The sequence below is a fragment of the Lithobates pipiens genome, unplaced genomic scaffold (genome assembly GCF_037356315.1).
Source record: "Lithobates pipiens isolate NorthernLeopardFrog02 unplaced genomic scaffold, aLitPip1_a1.2 Scaffold_27, whole genome shotgun sequence".
NCBI lineage: Eukaryota > Metazoa > Chordata > Amphibia > Anura > Ranidae > Lithobates > Lithobates pipiens.
Window position 1 is genome coordinate 112,298,478 of NW_027507788.1, and position 17,855 is coordinate 112,316,332.

Here is a 17,855-nt window from a genome sequence, read left to right on the forward strand (position 1 = left end):
CCATTGCAAAAATTTAGGGGGGAGATGTTTTTGACAGGTAACCCTCTCCACTTCATTGAGAGCTGAATGCATAAATAATGTGTGTTAACTTTGGCCAGCCTCTCCTTACTTACACTATTGGCAGCCCAATGGACAGGTAAGAAGTATCATAATAAAAACAAAAACAAAAAAATACACAATGAACAAATGGAAGCACATTTTTACATTCTGCTATTAACTATCAAGATAATAATAGGAGAAACAAACTTTAAACAGTATCATTTGAAAGTATTTAGGCAGGCCCTTGCACTACTTGCTTTGGTGAATTCATCCATAAATATGACCACAAAAGAGGTAGGTATAGTGTGCATGGGTTGCCAAAGTCAGCAGATAGAAGATTGCTATCAGCTGACTTAGCAGTTGGGGGAGGGAGGTTTCCAAATAAGTTTGGGAAACACATAACATTTGTACACATTTTAGGGGGTGTTTTGGGGAAAGCACTACTATGCAGCTGACAAAATACATTGCTAAGGGACTAGGCTATAGGTGTATGTGGGCCCAGAACAGCACGCTGAGGAGGTTAGTGAAGGCAGATATGCAAGAAGGACAAAAAAGGAACTTTAAAAGCTTCCAGCATGCATGAGGACAAAGGGGCACAGCATATTACAGCATATTACAATCATGGTAATTAGATGATGGTGAAAGAAATGCAATACATTAGCAAACATTAAATACATAGAATGTGATGTTAAAGGAGAAAACTTACCTTAATATAGTCCTTCTGCAGGACCTGAATAATGGCAGAACAGGTCTCTGGAATAATGATTCCCAGAGCCTGGGGGCAGATGCCTGTGGAGAGCATGAGGTCCTGCAGGCTTCTCCCAGTCGCCAAGTACCGCAACGTGGCTAGCCTCTGCTCCGGAGTGATGGCTTGCCGCATGCAGGTATCCTGTCTGCAGATATAAGGGGACAGCAAAGCCAGCAGACGGTGAAAAACGGGGTCCGTCATCCGGAGATAATTCCTGAAATCATCAGGATTATTCTCCCGGATCTCACGAAGCAAAGGCATGTGCGAGAATTGGTCACGCTGGAGCAACCAATTCTTTGTCCATGAACTCTTCCCCACCCTGTTCATGGACTGGGCTTGTGTCAAAGCTAGAAGCCCAACACCAAGCCCCTTCACAGCACAAACTCTATGATGAGTACATCCATGCAGCATGGCTTCAAAACGATTGGCTGGTCAGAACGGAATAACAAAAAGCACTGAATAACAGCAAGGCCTGAAAAAACTAACTGAAAATCAGTAAGGAGCGGACAAGGACACACTGAATATCAAATACGGTACTATAAATAGCATGCACTGACAAACAAATGAGAACTGACTACATGCACTGAAAATCAGATACGAACCCACAAGCACAAACTGAAGAGCAGTAACGATCTGAAGCACAAATCTGAAAAGCGTGAATCGTCTCTAACCAAACTTCTACTAACACACTATAAACACAAGATAAGCAAAAGGAGCCCAAAGGGTGGCGCATGTGGTGCTGAACTTCCCTTTTATAGCTTTGTTGTACATCATCGCATTCTTGACAATCGTAAATTCCAACAACTGTGTGCGACCGTGTGTATGCAAGACAAGTTTGAGCCAACATCCGTCTGAAAAAATCTGATGGATTTTGTTGTCGGAATGTCTGATCGTGTGTACGGGGCATAAGAATTGGCGACCCATATATGTATTTTACGTGTACTGTACCTTTACCCGTTTGCCTGGGGTTTAGACCAAGCATCAGCTAGGTTGCCTTGCAACCTGACAAGCCGGCTACCGAACTTTGGCTATGTTTTGACTACGTTTGTTCTGTTAACTTGTATTATTAAACAAGTGTGATTTACCTGTACCTCTGTCTCGGTCTGATTCATGTTTTCTGACATGCTCCCCTTCCACACATTTCTACTGCTGGAATAAAGAAAAACAAGCCTGAATAAGTGCCAAGTTAATTTGACCTAAGGACCCTTCCCTACCCCTTTATTATTTTTTTTTAGACACAGACCTTGTACCTCCTGTGGCGTTGGCATATCTGATGTCAGGTGCACAGGAGGAGTCTTGCAGTTAGTCACAGATCCTCCTGTGCAGCTGTACAGTAGGAGGAATTGGTTTAGCTGTATGTATAGTGTAAATATATTACCCTCAGAGCCTCTCCTCACATTGGCCAGAAGGGAAATCAACCCTGTATGCCTATAGCAGTCTTCTACAGATTGTAAAAAAAAAATAAAAATGAATTTCTTCTCAGCTGAATGCTGTAAGACAGATTTTTTTTTTTTTTTATAAAAAAGGTAGAATTGAAAGAAGTTTGTGTTAGGAATATAGGGAAATAATTTTCAGGTACCCAATAATTCTTTATTTATATACTGTAGAATGTCCTGATAGTTGTCACTGCAACTACAGCTTACTTTTTATTGCTTTCTAGATCACCACTTCTAACACTTGCTGTGATGGTGGAAGGGTTGAAGGGGTTCAGAATCTACACTAAGGTGAGATCTGAAATGGTACAAAAAGCGTTGAGTTTAAGAGGGAGGACTATTTTGCTGGAAAATGAAAGGTTAAAAGTGAATTTCCTGCACTGCTGCTCTTCCCTGACAATTCATATCCACAACACTAGTCATTAGTTTTATGTTGACTAGGTTCACAGCTCTCCTCCTGCCTATCCTTGATATAGGCATTATTTATGTAAAGCTCAGTGAGAGTATTGTCACAGCAAAATGCTACAAAGAGATGTCAGTGGGGGCCCCCCATCAAAATTTTGCCATGGGACCGCATGACCTGTAGTTACACTACTGAAACCAAAAGAAGAGTATGAAAAATAGAATGCTCTCGCTATTGTCCTTGGATCACTCGTCCCTTACGTCTTTATTTGATCATCCTGCACTGCGTCAAGGCATGGGCTCTCGATAGGCCCCTATTCCCGATCCACATGGCCAGTAGCGAGCTCATTTGTGAACCCCATCTCAGGTGCTCCGGCAGTGCCAAATGCCCAGGGCAATTGGCTCACAGCCCTCCGCATCTCCTACTTTTGTTCTGACCTCTTTACATCCTCTCAAACTCACAGATCCCTAATGGGATACGAACAGCTGTGCCCCCTTTTAGAAACACTCAGACACTTACTCTCTACCATGTACACACTACAACATGCACCGATACATGATCAACCTCCCTCTTACACCAGTAAGTGGTCCATGGATTTGAGAAAGGAACTCCACTTGGTAGACTGGCAAAAGTCATACTACTTTACACACAAATCCTCATTATCTGTCGTAAAAATTTGTCTGCTATGCTATGCACATAGCCCCATATTCTGCTGTGCTTCCAATAAGCACCCATTTCCATCTTAATGATATAATGCTTTAGCTTACCTTCCAACACATTCATCCCAATGAACAGACTCAACCATCCTTCTTATGTTCTCAGTTCCATGCTTATGCCCCCCCCGGGGGCTCAACATCGCCTTTTATTATCTCCCAAAGAATGACAAACAGGAAGTCCTGCCCCCAACAGGCAGGCACTTCCTCAGTACAGAAAATGACATCACAGAAAATGACATACATTAAAGGGGAGGGCATTCACAAGAGGAAGTGCACAAGCCCCCTTTTAGTCAGCATGGAGCACAGACCATAGTGCTTTCAAAATAAACAGTATGGAGTGAGCTCATTATTATGATTCTTAAAAGCTTGAGACAATCTGCAGGGACATTGCTACTGGTGTTGTTAACATACGGTACTAGTATATTAACAAGGCAGATACCAATGTCCTCTTATTAAAGCAGATATGTATCCAAAAAGGATAATGTAGCCACACAGAGATAAAATAATATGTCTATCTCGTTATGTAGACTTTGCTTCTCTAATGCCCATATTCATTTGAAGGCAAGAAGCCCAGCGCATTGCGCTTGGTACCTACAAACCAACAAACATCCACAGACACAGAGAACACGTCTCAAATCCGATGAGAAGGTTTTCATACTGACTTTTTACCACTGGTCTCGATTTGACCCAAGTACGCTCTGCTAGAGCGCTCCTAGATCAAACCGGACACATGGAGACAGATGACAATCTATAAAACACACATCCTAGAATAAAATGTTATACAATCAAATTTTCCACAACATATCCTACTAACAAGAGAAAAACTTTAAACGTCTCTCTCGGTTGTACAGGGACCTTCAATCTCTAAACAAGATATTCCCACCTGTACCTTCCACATGCTGGAGATGCGGCTCTGCAGATGGAAGCTACCTCCATATATGGGGGGATTGTCAGCTCATTCAGCCCCTCTGGTCACAGGTTTTTACCATATAAAGCAATCTATACAACCGGCCTTTTACACCTTCCCTGGAGCTCTATTGTCTATGCTTCATGGCTCCATAGCCTCCCAGAAATGCACCTTACTGCGCTTCTTCCTGTCAGCCAATAGACAGCTTATCCCCTTATTCTGGAAAACTAACACCACCCCCCCCCCCTCATTGACCTTTTGGGTCTCTGCAGTCAATGACATCATGCACAGGGAAGAGATGCTGGCCCTCGGTAATGATACCTTTGATAAATTTATGACCCTATGACTTATTTGGATAGACTATTCTATCTCAGACTCCCTTAAAACATTATTGACGCCCCTGGGCCAAACCAGCCGTACACCTTGATTACATAATGCTGGTTTGAAGTACCAAGGTCTGCTCGGTCCCCCCTCTAACCCTGTCTTCTCTCTCTCCCTCTTCCTCCCTCCATTACTCTTTTCTGATCCTCACTCCCCCTACCGGTCTTCTCTCTTTCTATTTTATCTCACAGTCAGATGTCATACTACACAATAGTATTGGCTCTTACTGCCCCTTGTAAAGTGTATCACCGACTCTCCTAGAAGACAATGACAAGTTAGTGCCTATAACGGAAATGTTGCCAATGATACACAAAAAAATTTGCCTTGCACTGTATTACCCTATGTTGTGTTCATCTGAAAGATAATTGTATTGTATTGTATTTGATTTTGTTAAAAAACAATAAAAACACATTTGACTCCAAAAGAAGAGCATGAAAGCACTGGGAAAGCAATTTAAAAAACAGATTGACAATTTATAACAGATTGACCCTGAATTCCTGATCCATATGACACTAACAATACTGCTCAATGTATTTGTAATGTCTTCTTCTATGTATTTGTTTGTATTCTTTCAATATAAGTTTGTAAACAAAAAAAAAGTATATAAACCCAAAAAATAATCATTTAATATACCGCTGCATACTTAGATAGGGTAGCTGCATTTGTTTCCTTTATGAGAAAAGCAGAGTTTTATTTTCAGCTGCTGTGTTGCATATACTGACCACAGTGCAGCTGGAAATGATTGCTAAAATAAAGACATGCATACAATGTAATATTTGTGAATTCAGTTAGCCTGGAATGAAGTTAGGTGTGTAGGATAATATCTCTACAAACAATGCTGCATTTATCTAAGTTTTAGTAACCCCTTGATAGGCTTATGTGTTTATCAGCAGATGTTATAGAATTGGACAATGTTTTCTAAATGTATTTTTTAACGCATTTTTTTATGTTCAGTGCCAAAGAATAAAATAAAAAATGTAATCATATCATTGTAAATTTCAACACTAGCAGCCAACAGGTGGTCAGCTCTCTGCAAAATCCATACTACCTGAGGGCTCTTTCTACATCTCTAATGGAGACAGTGAGACAGAGCAGAAAGATATAGTAAAAATAAAAAAAGATTAAAATCAGTTTATAACTCTTTCCCCATATTTTACTTTAATCACAAGGTCTTATCCCACATATAATCATAATAGAATAATTAAATAATTTTAATTAAATGAAACACCTGTTAGTGGAGTATGGTTTAAAAGCAGGAGTTTATAAGGCCATACAGTACATTTAATGGAAATGGATGCCACAAATCACTGTTATGTTTAATAATTTATTACGATGATTTGTATATAGATAAAGCAGTTGCTGGGCTAAATATTTTCCGAGTTACATATTCCAGTATTCCTATGCTACAGTATTTTTTTAATCATATATGCACATTGCAAAAGGTTGAGCCACAAACTGAGATTTTAGAAACTTCAAACAGTAACAGAGGCACACTGGAAGTTTTCTCTGACGACAATATCAAAGTAGGAGACATAGTTTGTACTTTCTTCTCCAATGGTAATTTGAATTGCTAAAGCGCAGTAAAACAGAAAACAGCTTTTAGTTAAAATGCGAAGTACATATAATAGAAATACAGTTGCAAAACCCTTAGCCTTCCATGAGTCTTTGTTCCATTTGTGTAATGAGTATTTGCTGCATTATACAAGGCCTAATGGTGCAGACTTTACCTTGAGAACCAATACTTATCAGTTTTTGAAGTTCTTTCTCCGAATGCACAATAACTTTCTGTTAGAGTGAAGATTTCTAAATTTGCATAATGGTAATTGTGACCTAATTGTTAAAGGGTATGTCTAGGTATTACTCAAATTTAACTATAAGCCTTTCCTCACTACTCAAGAACATGTCATGTCATTATTTGTATTACTTTACCCGGCCACTAGGTAGAAAGTGTAGGGAAACCAGTGTGAGCAGACCTCAGCTGTGCCTGCCTGTGAGACTGAGCCACAGAGAGAGTGTCTGTGCCTTGGAACCTGAGCTGGGGAGAATAGTTGCTGTTTGTGGCCACCTCAGAGAGGACCTGATCCCTTGGAGCCGATCGAGAGAACTGAGACTGCAGGGCTGACTGATCACCAAGCATATGGGACAGAAACTGTTGCATGCCAAGATTGGTGAGCAGGGCTACAGAGTTTAATCTTTTATCACCCAAAGTTATTGCAATAGAGACAGATCCTTACCCAACAGCCCATTAGCTTTTTTTTGCAATGAGCATTAATTTGACAGCTACATGTGCACCACCTTACAGAAGGACCCCAACCACAGCTGGCTTACCTTGACAATTAGGCGACAGGTACTTAAGACACCCCTAGGTGTACCCCTTTGGCAGTAAAGCATATGTCCACCTACCATTGGAGCTGTATGCATAGAGCACACCCGGGTACATTGTTCGAGTAGCTAATGCTAAGAATTACAGTAAAGTTATTTCATGCCATCCATGCTTTAATGGTTGATGCTATTCTTACTAATACTGTGAGGACTAGTGTAATTGAGCTTAGCTGTATTTCAGGGTAAGTTAATAGCCTTAGGTAGGGCTGACTTGTCCATCTCTTTATCTAACGTATTATGTTGTCCTGCTTATTTGTTCTGTGCATTGCATTTGCTTACCTTTCAATAATATGTTCATCTTATTTATAAGTTGCTCATGGTCTATTTCTTATGTAAAGAACAGTAGAATATTAACACTTAGACTACACAGGTGTGAACAGCCTAAAACATAATACCAGGTGTGTCAATGGGGACCGAGCAGTTTAGGAGTCGTGGCAGAACAGAGGACCCATAATCAACAGCGACAACTGCGGGGGTAAGCACTACACTAAATGACCATCAACTCCATAGCAGTCTGATTTGCCTATACTGTATATCTCTCTCCAAAAATGGGCAACAATGGTTACCTTTATCAAAATGCTAAACCTATAATATAATCCTTTTCGACACATGTTTAATGTCAAAAAGGGGTGAGATTTAATTCAGAATAGTATTTATTAGTAGATCAAAAAATTGTAGATGCCTTTCAAAAACCTCTTTCTACAAATTCAAGAGCTTTTGAAATAGGTAAGACAAAATTGAATAAATACGTTAATAATAGCCAATTTAAGGCACACCCCGCTGCTGCTATAAAAGCTTACTGAAGTCAAGCTTGGTCATAAGATTATATAGAATCAATTAGAACAAGGCTAACTGAAAAACTATTCTGTGTAAGCAGTGCTGGGACAACTGTATTAACCAAACTGTATTCCACTGCAGAGATAAGTAAATTATTATTACTATATAATAGCAATGATAGTAATCATATAAAAGTCTCTTTGTCTACAGTGAAAAGTGTGAGTGTCACAGTCCAAAATGCAGGTAATGAGCAAAATGTTAATAATCCCGTCAGTGAGATCACTGAGAGTAATCCTTCAACCACTATACGATCCTGGATAAAGGAGAAAATATCCCCCTATAGACCTATAGATTAGATTCTTACCAGACAAAGCTGGAACATAAGCTTATACCAATGGATCATCTGTGGCTCCGGATCTCGGCTCGGGTTACTGCTCACAAAGACAGGCTGCTGGCGGGATGGAAAAATCTTTTGCTTTATGGGCTTGTTCACATAAAAAAATAAAAGAAAGCAAGCTCCATAGCGTAATACTGTTTCAAAAGTTTATTACAAGACCCCCCCCTTACAGTTTTGCACTTCTACTTTTCCAGAATACAAAAGGCATATAACAAAATTGTATCCGTAAGAATCCAATGATAATAGCCCTTAAGCCATTTCGGCGTGATATTCAAACACTGATGTTCGGACACAAGGTCTTTCTTTCAAAGGTTCTCACTCAATTCAAATGCTGTCATGTAGCTACGCCCTGACACGTTTTGTCATCGGTAGACATCATCTGAGGGTGTCTAGTATTTATTAGTAAACTATTATTTGTCTTAAAACACAGAATATACATTTTATTTTTTATTTTTTAAATTACTTAAAATCTATATTTAGAGTTTCGGCTTTTCCATAAATATTTTTTACTGACATTAACTTTACATAATACTACAATTATTTAGGGTAGGATAAGATACCTTTTTACTTTTTTTCATTGATATGCTTAGCCAGGTCAATGCTGGGACAAAGAAACAATCACATGGTTGGTCATAACGATTTTATGAACATGAACATCTTTGCTACACCTTCTCCTGACAATACCCTTAATTCTCCTCTTAGATACCTACCTGACTTGGGGGCACATTTTTTGAGATACGTCTGGGTGGAGAGAAAGGCCAGACTCCACGGGTTCTTTTTCACTCCCCTAAAGCAGATCCAGTAAAATATCATGTGGCCATTCACCTGACCCAAAACTGTGGATTCAGTCAGAACAGGCTCTCATCTCGACCCCCTTACTTGGCCTGGGTGGCCCTTCACTTGACTTGAAGACTATCACCCAATCATTTCTCTCATCACCACATACCAATAGGTGGGATGCAATTAAAGGCTGCTTTCAGTATCGATCTAGATTTACTGGGATGTTCTCAACTCATTGCTTATTTACAATCTATACTTAATGAATGTAAATCAATCATTCAGAAACACTCCCTCCTTTAAACAAATATTCCTAGCCCAATCCTCACTACAACACTCCTTATCTTTCTTTTACAATACTCTGATTGGAGATGATGACCAGAGGAACCCATGTTCATGCTTAGGAATTTGAAAGATGGGCATACAGACTACTTTATCGAAGGCTCTGAAAGAGCATATCCTTTTTGCTCACTAAGCCTCAACTAAGGCTTGTCTGTAAATATTATGAATGATACAGAACTCCCACCAAACTACACCAAGTTTACACCTAAGTTTCACCTTTTTGTTGGCAATGCAAGGAAGCAGAGGGTATTTTTTCCAAATTTTTTGGGACTTCCCAAGACTCCAGGACTTTTGTAACATGAAGAAATTGACCATTAAATCAGTCACAAGAATTTTAATTACAAACTAACTTGTGATACACCTACTATAAAACACACCTTTATAAGAATAGACACAATCCAATACCATTTGATGCATATCTTTAACCGTATATGGCATATGGCAATATGGGTCAGCCTATTAATCACTAGTGATGGCCGAACGGTTCGCCCGGCGGTCGTTTCGCGGCGAATTTCCGACTTTCGCCGTCCGCGGGTTCGAACGCCTTTTTCCGTCGTTCGCCCCGGCGGACTTACGTGTTTAATGTATACAAGAACTTTAACCTTTCGTGACACGTTTATCATGTGTTACAGGACAACCAATTGAGACATGACAGCTCATGGACACTTGGACATTCCCCCTAACCTATAAATACACCCGATCCGGTGGCCATTTTACATTCTTTCTTCTGTCACTGTAGGGAAAGGATCCTGTGTGGAGTAGGGACAGAGAAAACGCTAGCTATTTGGTACACAAAAGTTCTTTTCAGGACTGGTATAGGTGTTAGGTCAGCAGCCTGAGTTTCTTTTGTCAGTTTAGATAAAGGGACAGAGCGCTGTATGCTGCTATTTTAGGGACAGCTCAGCCAGATTAGTCTTTCTTCATCATCATCATCATCATCATCATTAGCTGTTACTATCAGGTCCACAAAAGAGCTGTTCCAGCTAATCGTTCCAGCCTACTCTTTTTTGCCAATTTGTATAGGGACAGGCAGGAAGCAGTGTGTCAGGCAGTGAGGATAATTTTAAAGACTTGCTGTTACTATTAGTTCCACAAAGGTTCTTTTCAGGACTGGTATCAGTGGTACGGTAATAGGCTTGTACACGTATAATATTCTTTCTTCCAAATATAGAAAGAATATTATACTTGACTGCTGCCCTTCTGCTGCAGTCTGCTAATCATTCACAACTCACTTGTTCCACAAAGCTCTTTATCAGGACTGGTAACTTGGTCTGTCTAGGGTGCTACGGTACATAGGCTTGGGTGCGGTACAGTCTGCTGTTCTGTAAGGACCGCTATCGGTCCACAATACATAGGGTTGCCGTGCACTACTGCTGACCGCTGCCCTATACTGCAGCAGTCCTTCATTGGTATAGGGACTGACGTACAGTCTGCTAATCACTAACACACAACCTGCTTGGTCCACAAAAGTTCTTATAAGGACTGGTAACTTGGTATAGGGTGCTACGGTACATAGGCCTGAGTGCGTTACAGTCTGCTGTTCTGTAAGGACCGCTATCGGTCCACAATACATAGGGTTGCCGTGCACTACTGCTGACCGCTGCCCTATACTGCAGCAGTCCTTCAGCGGTATAGGGACTGACGCACAGTCTGCTAAACACTAACACACAACCTGCTTGGTCCACAAAAGTTTTTATAAGGACTGGTAACTTGGTATAGGGTGCTACGGTACATAGGCCTGAGTGCAGTACAGTCTGCTGTTCTGTAAGGACCGCTATCGGTCCACAATACATAGGGTTGCCGTGCACTACTGCTGACCGCTGCCCTATACTGCAGCAGTCCTTCATTGGTATAGGGACTGACGTACAGTCTGCTAATCACTAACACACAACCTGCTTGGTCCACAAAAGTTCTTATAAGGACTGGTAACTTGGTATAGGGTGCTACGGTACATAGGCCTGAGTGCGTTACAGTCTGCTGTTCTGTAAGGACCGCTATCGGTCCACAATACATAGGGTTGCCGTGCACTACTGCTGACCGCTGCCCTATACTGCAGCAGTCCTTCATTGGTATAGGGACTGACGTACAGTCTGCTAATCACTAACACACAACCTGCTTGTTCCACAAAAGTTCTTATAAGGACTGGTAACTTGGTATAGGGTGCTACGGTACATAGGCTTGAGTGCGGTACAGTCTGCTGTTCTGTAAGGACCGCTATCGGTCCACAATAGATAGGGTTGACGTGCACCACTGCTGACCGCTGCCCTATACTGCAGCAGTCCTTCAGCGGTATAGGGACTGACGTACAGTCTGCTAAACACTAATACACAACCTGCTTGGTCCACAAAAGTTCTTATAAGGACTGGTAACTTGGTATAGGGTGCTACGGTACATAGGCTTGAGTGCGGTACAGTCTGCTGTTCTGTAAGGACCGCTATCGGTCCACAATAGATAGGGTTGACGTGCACCACTGCTGACCGCTGCCCTATACTGCAGCAGTCCTTCAGCGGTATAGGGACTGACGCACAGTCTGCTAAACACTAACACACAACCTGCTTGGTCCACAAAAGTTTTTATAAGGACTGGTAACTTGGTATAGGGTGCTACGGTACATAGGCCTGAGTGCGTTACAGTCTGCTGTTCTGTAAGGACCGCTATCGGTCCACAATACATAGGGTTGCCGTGCACTACTGCTGACCGCTGCCCTATACTGCAGCAGTCCTTCATTGGTATAGGGACTGACGTACAGTCTGCTAATCACTAACACACAACCTGCTTGGTCCACAAAAGTTCTTATAAGGACTGGTAACTTGGTATAGGGTGCTACGGTACATAGGCCTGAGTGCGTTACAGTCTGCTGTTCTGTAAGGACCGCTATCGGTCCACAATACATAGGGTTGCCGTGCACTACTGCTGACCGCTGCCCTATACTGCAGCAGTCCTTCAGCGGTATAGGGACTGACGCACAGTCTGCTAAACACTAACACACAACCTGCTTGGTCCACAAAAGTTCTTATAAGGACTGGTAACTTGGTATAGGGTGCTACGGTACATAGGCCTGAGTGCAGTACAGTCTGCTGTTCTGTAAGGACCGCTATCGGTCCACAATACATAGGGTTGCCGTGCACTACTGCTGACCGCTGCCCTATACTGCAGCAGTCCTTCATTGGTATAGGGACTGACGTACAGTCTGCTAATCACTAACACACAACCTGCTTGTTCCACAAAAGTTCTTATAAGGACTGGTAACTTGGTATAGGGTGCTACGGTACATAGGCTTGAGTGCGGTACAGTCTGCTGTTCTGTAAGGACCGCTATCGGTCCACAATAGATAGGGTTGACGTGCACCACTGCTGACCGCTGCCCTATACTGCAGCAGTCCTTCAGCGGTATAGGGACTGACGTACAGTCTGCTAAACACTAATACACAACCTGCTTGGTCCACAAAAGTTCTTATAAGGACTGGTAACTTGGTATAGGGTGCTACGGTACATAGGCTTGAGTGCGGTACAGTCTGCTGTTCTGTAAGGACCGCTATCGGTCCACAATAGATAGGGTTGACGTGCACCACTGCTGACCGCTGCCCTATACTGCAGCAGTCCTTCAGCGGTATAGGGACTGACGTACAGTCTGCTAAACACTAATACACAACCTGCTTGGTCCACAAAAGTTCTTATAAGGACTGGTAACTTGGTATAGGGTGCTACGGTACATAGGCTTGAGTGCGGTACAGTCTGCTGTTCTGTAAGGACCGCTATAGGTCCACAATAGATAGGGTTGACGTGCACCACTGCTGACCGCTCACCTATACTGCAGCAGTCCTTCAGCGGTATAGGGACTAAGAGTTTTGTCACAGGGTCATTTAAAAAATGACATGCAGAGGAAGAGGCAGGCCCTTCCGCAGGGGTGGTAGGGGTAGGGCAGGAGCAACAGGCTTGAGCCAAAGTGGGAAGTTGCAGAAGGTGCGTTCAATTACTTTAAAGGATGCACCAGACTTGGTTGAGTGGCTCGCTCAGCCTTACTCTTCTGCACCCTCCTCATCCTCTCGATCTGCACCCTCTTCTTCACTCTCTGCTATGTGCACCCCCAAAGACACTACCACCAACAACACGACCACCACCACCACCACCACATACCTTCCGCTTGAGTCACTGGAATTATTTTCCGATCCATATCAAGAGGACATTTCTGATGCGCAGCCACTCTTGGTATTGGATCAGGAAGAGGAGGTAGCAACAAGCGCTACTCAGCAGTCTGACGCCAGTACCCAGATCAGCCCAAGGAGGAGGTTGGTCCCCGGTGTTGCTGCCTACTCTACTTATAGCGGTGGGGAAGGTGACGTTGATGATGACGTGTCTAGTGATGTCACGTGGGTGCCCACAAGAGAGGAAGAGGAGGGGAGTTCAGAGGGAGATATGGACCAGCAGATAGGGAGGAGAAGCAGCAATGACTTACATTGCACAGCAGGGACAAAGCAGACTGCAAATGTATCAGGAGCGAGTCATCGACCATGTACGGTCACATCTGGCGCTCCCAGGACACCGGCACATGGCTCCGCAGTGTGGGCTTTTTTTAACGTGTCCGCTGCTGACAATAGCGTTGCCATCTGCAATCTTTGCAGTCAACGCGTTAGTCGCGGTAAGCCCAATACTCACCTAGGGACGACCGCCTTAAGAAGGCACATGAGCAGCCATCACCGAGCCCAGTGGGAGCAACGGAACACACAAAGCCACACTGCAGGCTCTCACCGTCCAGCCTCGTCTTCTACTTCTCCTTCTCCTCTCTCCTCACAATTGTCCTCCACTCCACCTTCCATCACGCCAAGCTCACATTTTTCTGCAAAAAGGCAGGCTTCCGTGGGCCTAATGTTTGAGCGTAAAAAAATGATGACGCCGGATAACCCTCTTGCCCAACGGTTGGCGGCTGGCTTGTCAGAACTCATAGCCCGCCAACTACTGCCATATAAACTGGTGGACTCGGAGGCCTTTCGCAAATTTGTGGCCATTGGAACACCACAATGGAAGGTCCCAGGAAGGAAGTATTTCTCAGAGAAGGGCATCCCAGAGCTATATGGCCATGTTCAGCGGCAAGTGAATGTATCTCTGGCACACAGTGTCGGTGCCAAGATACATCTGACCACAGACACGTGGTCTAGCAAACACGGGCAGGGAAGGTATATCAGTTTTACTGCCCACTGGGTGAACCTTCTGACGGCCGTCAAGCATGTAACCCGTGGCACCCGTGTAGATTTGGTTTTACCGCCACGGATTGCATGCAGGCCTGACTCTTCTTCTCCTCCTCCTACTCCATCCTCCTCCCTCTCCTCCTCAGCTGCCTCCTCCTTTTCCGCTGCTAGCGTCTCTTCCACTGCACCGCCCAAGCTCCCCAGAACCTATTCCACATGCCAGGTGAGACGTTGCCATGCCGTGCTGCGTCTGTTGTGCCTGGAAGCAAAGAGCCACACTGGCCCGGCACTCCTTTCAGCTTTGCGTTCACAGGCAGATGAGTGGCTAACACCGCTCAATTTGACAGTTGGTAAAGTGGTGTGTGACAACGGTGCCAATCTGCTTAGCGCATTGAAACAGGGCAAAATCACGCACGTGCCGTGCATGGCACACGTCTTAAACTTGGTCGTGCAGCGATTCCTTGTCAAATACCCTGGGGTCCAGGACATCTTGCGGCAGGCAAGGAAAATCTCGGCCCATTTCAGAAGATCTTACACGGCCATGGCTCGCCTTGCTGACATTCAGCGGCGACACCATCTGCCGGTCAGACGTCTTATTTGCGATTGCCCGACGCGATGGAACTCAACCTTCTATATGCTTGATAGGCTGCTCCAGCAGAAACGTGCAGTTAACGTCTACCTGTATGAACTCTGCGAAAGAAACGGTTCTGGGGAGCTGGGTTTTTTTTCACCGCGCCAGTGGCTGCTCATGCGCGACACATGCAGACTTCTGCGGCCATTTGAGGAGATCACCAAACTGGTCAGTCGCAGCCATGGCGCCATCAGTGACATGGTACCTTATGCCTTCTTTCTGGAGCGTGCATTGCGTCGTGTCATTGATCAGGCTGTGGAGGAGCAGGAGCGGGAAGATGAGGAAGTCGCAATGCTGGATGAATTCCCAGGGGGGGCTACTCTATCTGAGACAAGTCAACAACAGGAGTCTGATGAGGAGTCAGAGGAGGATGGTGCCGGGGCGGATGAGCAGGAGCAAGAAGAGCATGCTTTAAACCTTTCTGGGATCCCTGTTGTGCGAGGATGGGGAGAGGAGAATGAAGAGGACGACATTATCCTGGATGATGAGCAGGAGCCAGGCCACCACACCGCTTCCACTTTAGTGCAAATGGGGGCCTTCATGCTCCAGTGTTTTAATAGGGACCCCCGTATAAAAAGCATGAGGGTCAAGGACCAGTACTGGGTGGCAACGTACTTAGACCCCCGGTACAAACACAAAATGGCGGAAATGTTACCGCCGTCGCAGAGGGCTGTCAGAATGCAGCACTTCCAGGCCTTGCTTCGAGAAATGCTGCATTCTGCTTTTGCGTGCGCTGGCAGAGGAGCAATTCCCACTCCCAGAGAAGGATTTGCGGGTACCAATCCAACAGCGCCTGCAAGAAGAGGCCGGTTTGAAGATGTGTTGGTGACTTCGGATATGAGGTCATTCTTTCAGCCGACCCATCGACAGGTGTCATCCGGATCCAGCATCAGGGAACGCCTAGACCGTCAGGTGTCCGACTACATTGGGTTAACGGCCGATGTGGACGCTCTGAGGAGTGATGAACCCCTAGACTACTGGGTGGGCAGGCTTGACCTCTGGCCAGAGCTTGCCCAATTTGCAATCGAACTGTTGGCTTGCCCCTCATCCAGTGTCCTGTCCGAAAGGACGTTCAGCGCAGCAGGGGGATTGTGACCGATAAGCGTACTCGCCTAGCTCACCACAGTGTTAACTACCTCACATTTCTAAAAATGAATGAGGCATGGATCTCGGAGGAATTCAACACATGTGATCAGTAGACCATGTATATGTCTATAAACAATTTTTGGAATCAAGCACACAGACCTTCTTAATTCATTTGGCTCACTTCCCTGACCCAAAAAAGCACACCGTACTATATGCCCCTACCCTCCTCTTTGAAGAGGTTGAGCGGTGTCATATTTCTACTGGGGCTGCTTATTATGAGGGGTTCCCACCATCCCTGTGCTGTGCTGACTTCCTCCTGGGTGTTCTTATTATGAGGGGCTCCCACCATCCCTGTGCTGTGCTGACTTCCTCCTGGGGGTTCTTATTATGAGGGGATCACACCATCCCTGTGCTGTGCTGACTTCCTCCTGGGGCTGCTTACGGTGCTGCTGTCAGCGCTGTATGTCACGGAGCTGCTGTCAGCGCTGTATGTCACGGAGCTGCTGTCAGCGCTGTATGTCACGGAGCTGCTGTCAGCGCTGTATGTCACGGAGCTGCTGTCAGCGCTGTATGTCACGGAGCTGCTGTCAGCGCTGTATGTCACGGAGCTGCTGTCAGCGCTGTATGTCACGGAGCTGCTGTCAGCGCTGTATGTCACGGAGCTGCTGTCAGCGCTGTATGTCACGGAGCTGCTGTCAGCGCTGTATGTCACGGAGCTGCTGTCAGCGCTGTATGTCACGGTGCTGCTGTCAGCGCTGTATGTCACGGAGCTGCTGTCAGCGCTGTATGTCACGGAGCTGCTGTCAGTGCTGTATGTCACGGAGCTGCTGTCAGCGCTGTATGTCACGGAGCTGCTGTCAGCGCTGTATGTCACGGAGCTGCTGTCAGCGCTGTATGTCACGGTGCTGCTGTCAGCGCTGTATGTCACGGAGCTGCTGTCAGCGCTGTATGTCACGGAGCTGCTGTCAGCGCTGTATGTCACGGAGCTGCTGTCAGCGCTGTATGTCACGGAGCTGCTGTCAGCGCTGTATGTCACGGAGCTGCTGTCAGCGCTGTATGTCACGGAGCTGCTGTCAGCGCTGTATGTCACGGAGCTGCTGTCAGCGCTGTATGTCACGGAGCTGCTGTCAGCGCTGTATGTCACGGAGCTGCTGTCAGCGCTGTATGTCACGGAGCTGCTGTCAGTGCTGTATGTCACGGAGCTGCTGTCAGCGCTGTATGTCACGGAGCTGCTGTCAGCGCTGTATGTCACGGAGCTGCTGTCAGTGCTGTATGTCACGGAGCTGCTGTCAGCGCTGTATGTCACGGAGCTGCTGTCAGCGCTGTATGTCACGGAGCTGCTGTCAGCGCTGTATGTCACGGTGCTGCTGTCAGCGCTGTATGTCACGGAGCTGCTGTCAGCGCTGTATGTCACGGAGCTGCTGTCAGCGCTGTATGTCACGGAGCTGCTGTCAGCGCTGTATGTCACGGAGCTGCTGTCAGCGCTGTATGTCACGGAGCTGCTGTCAGCGCTGTATGTCACGGAGCTGCTGTCAGCGCTGTATGTCACGGAGCTGCTGTCAGCGCTGTATGTCACGGAGCTGCTGTCAGCGCTGTATGTCACGGAGCTGCTGTCAGCGCTGTATGTCACGGAGCTGCTGTCAGCGCTGTA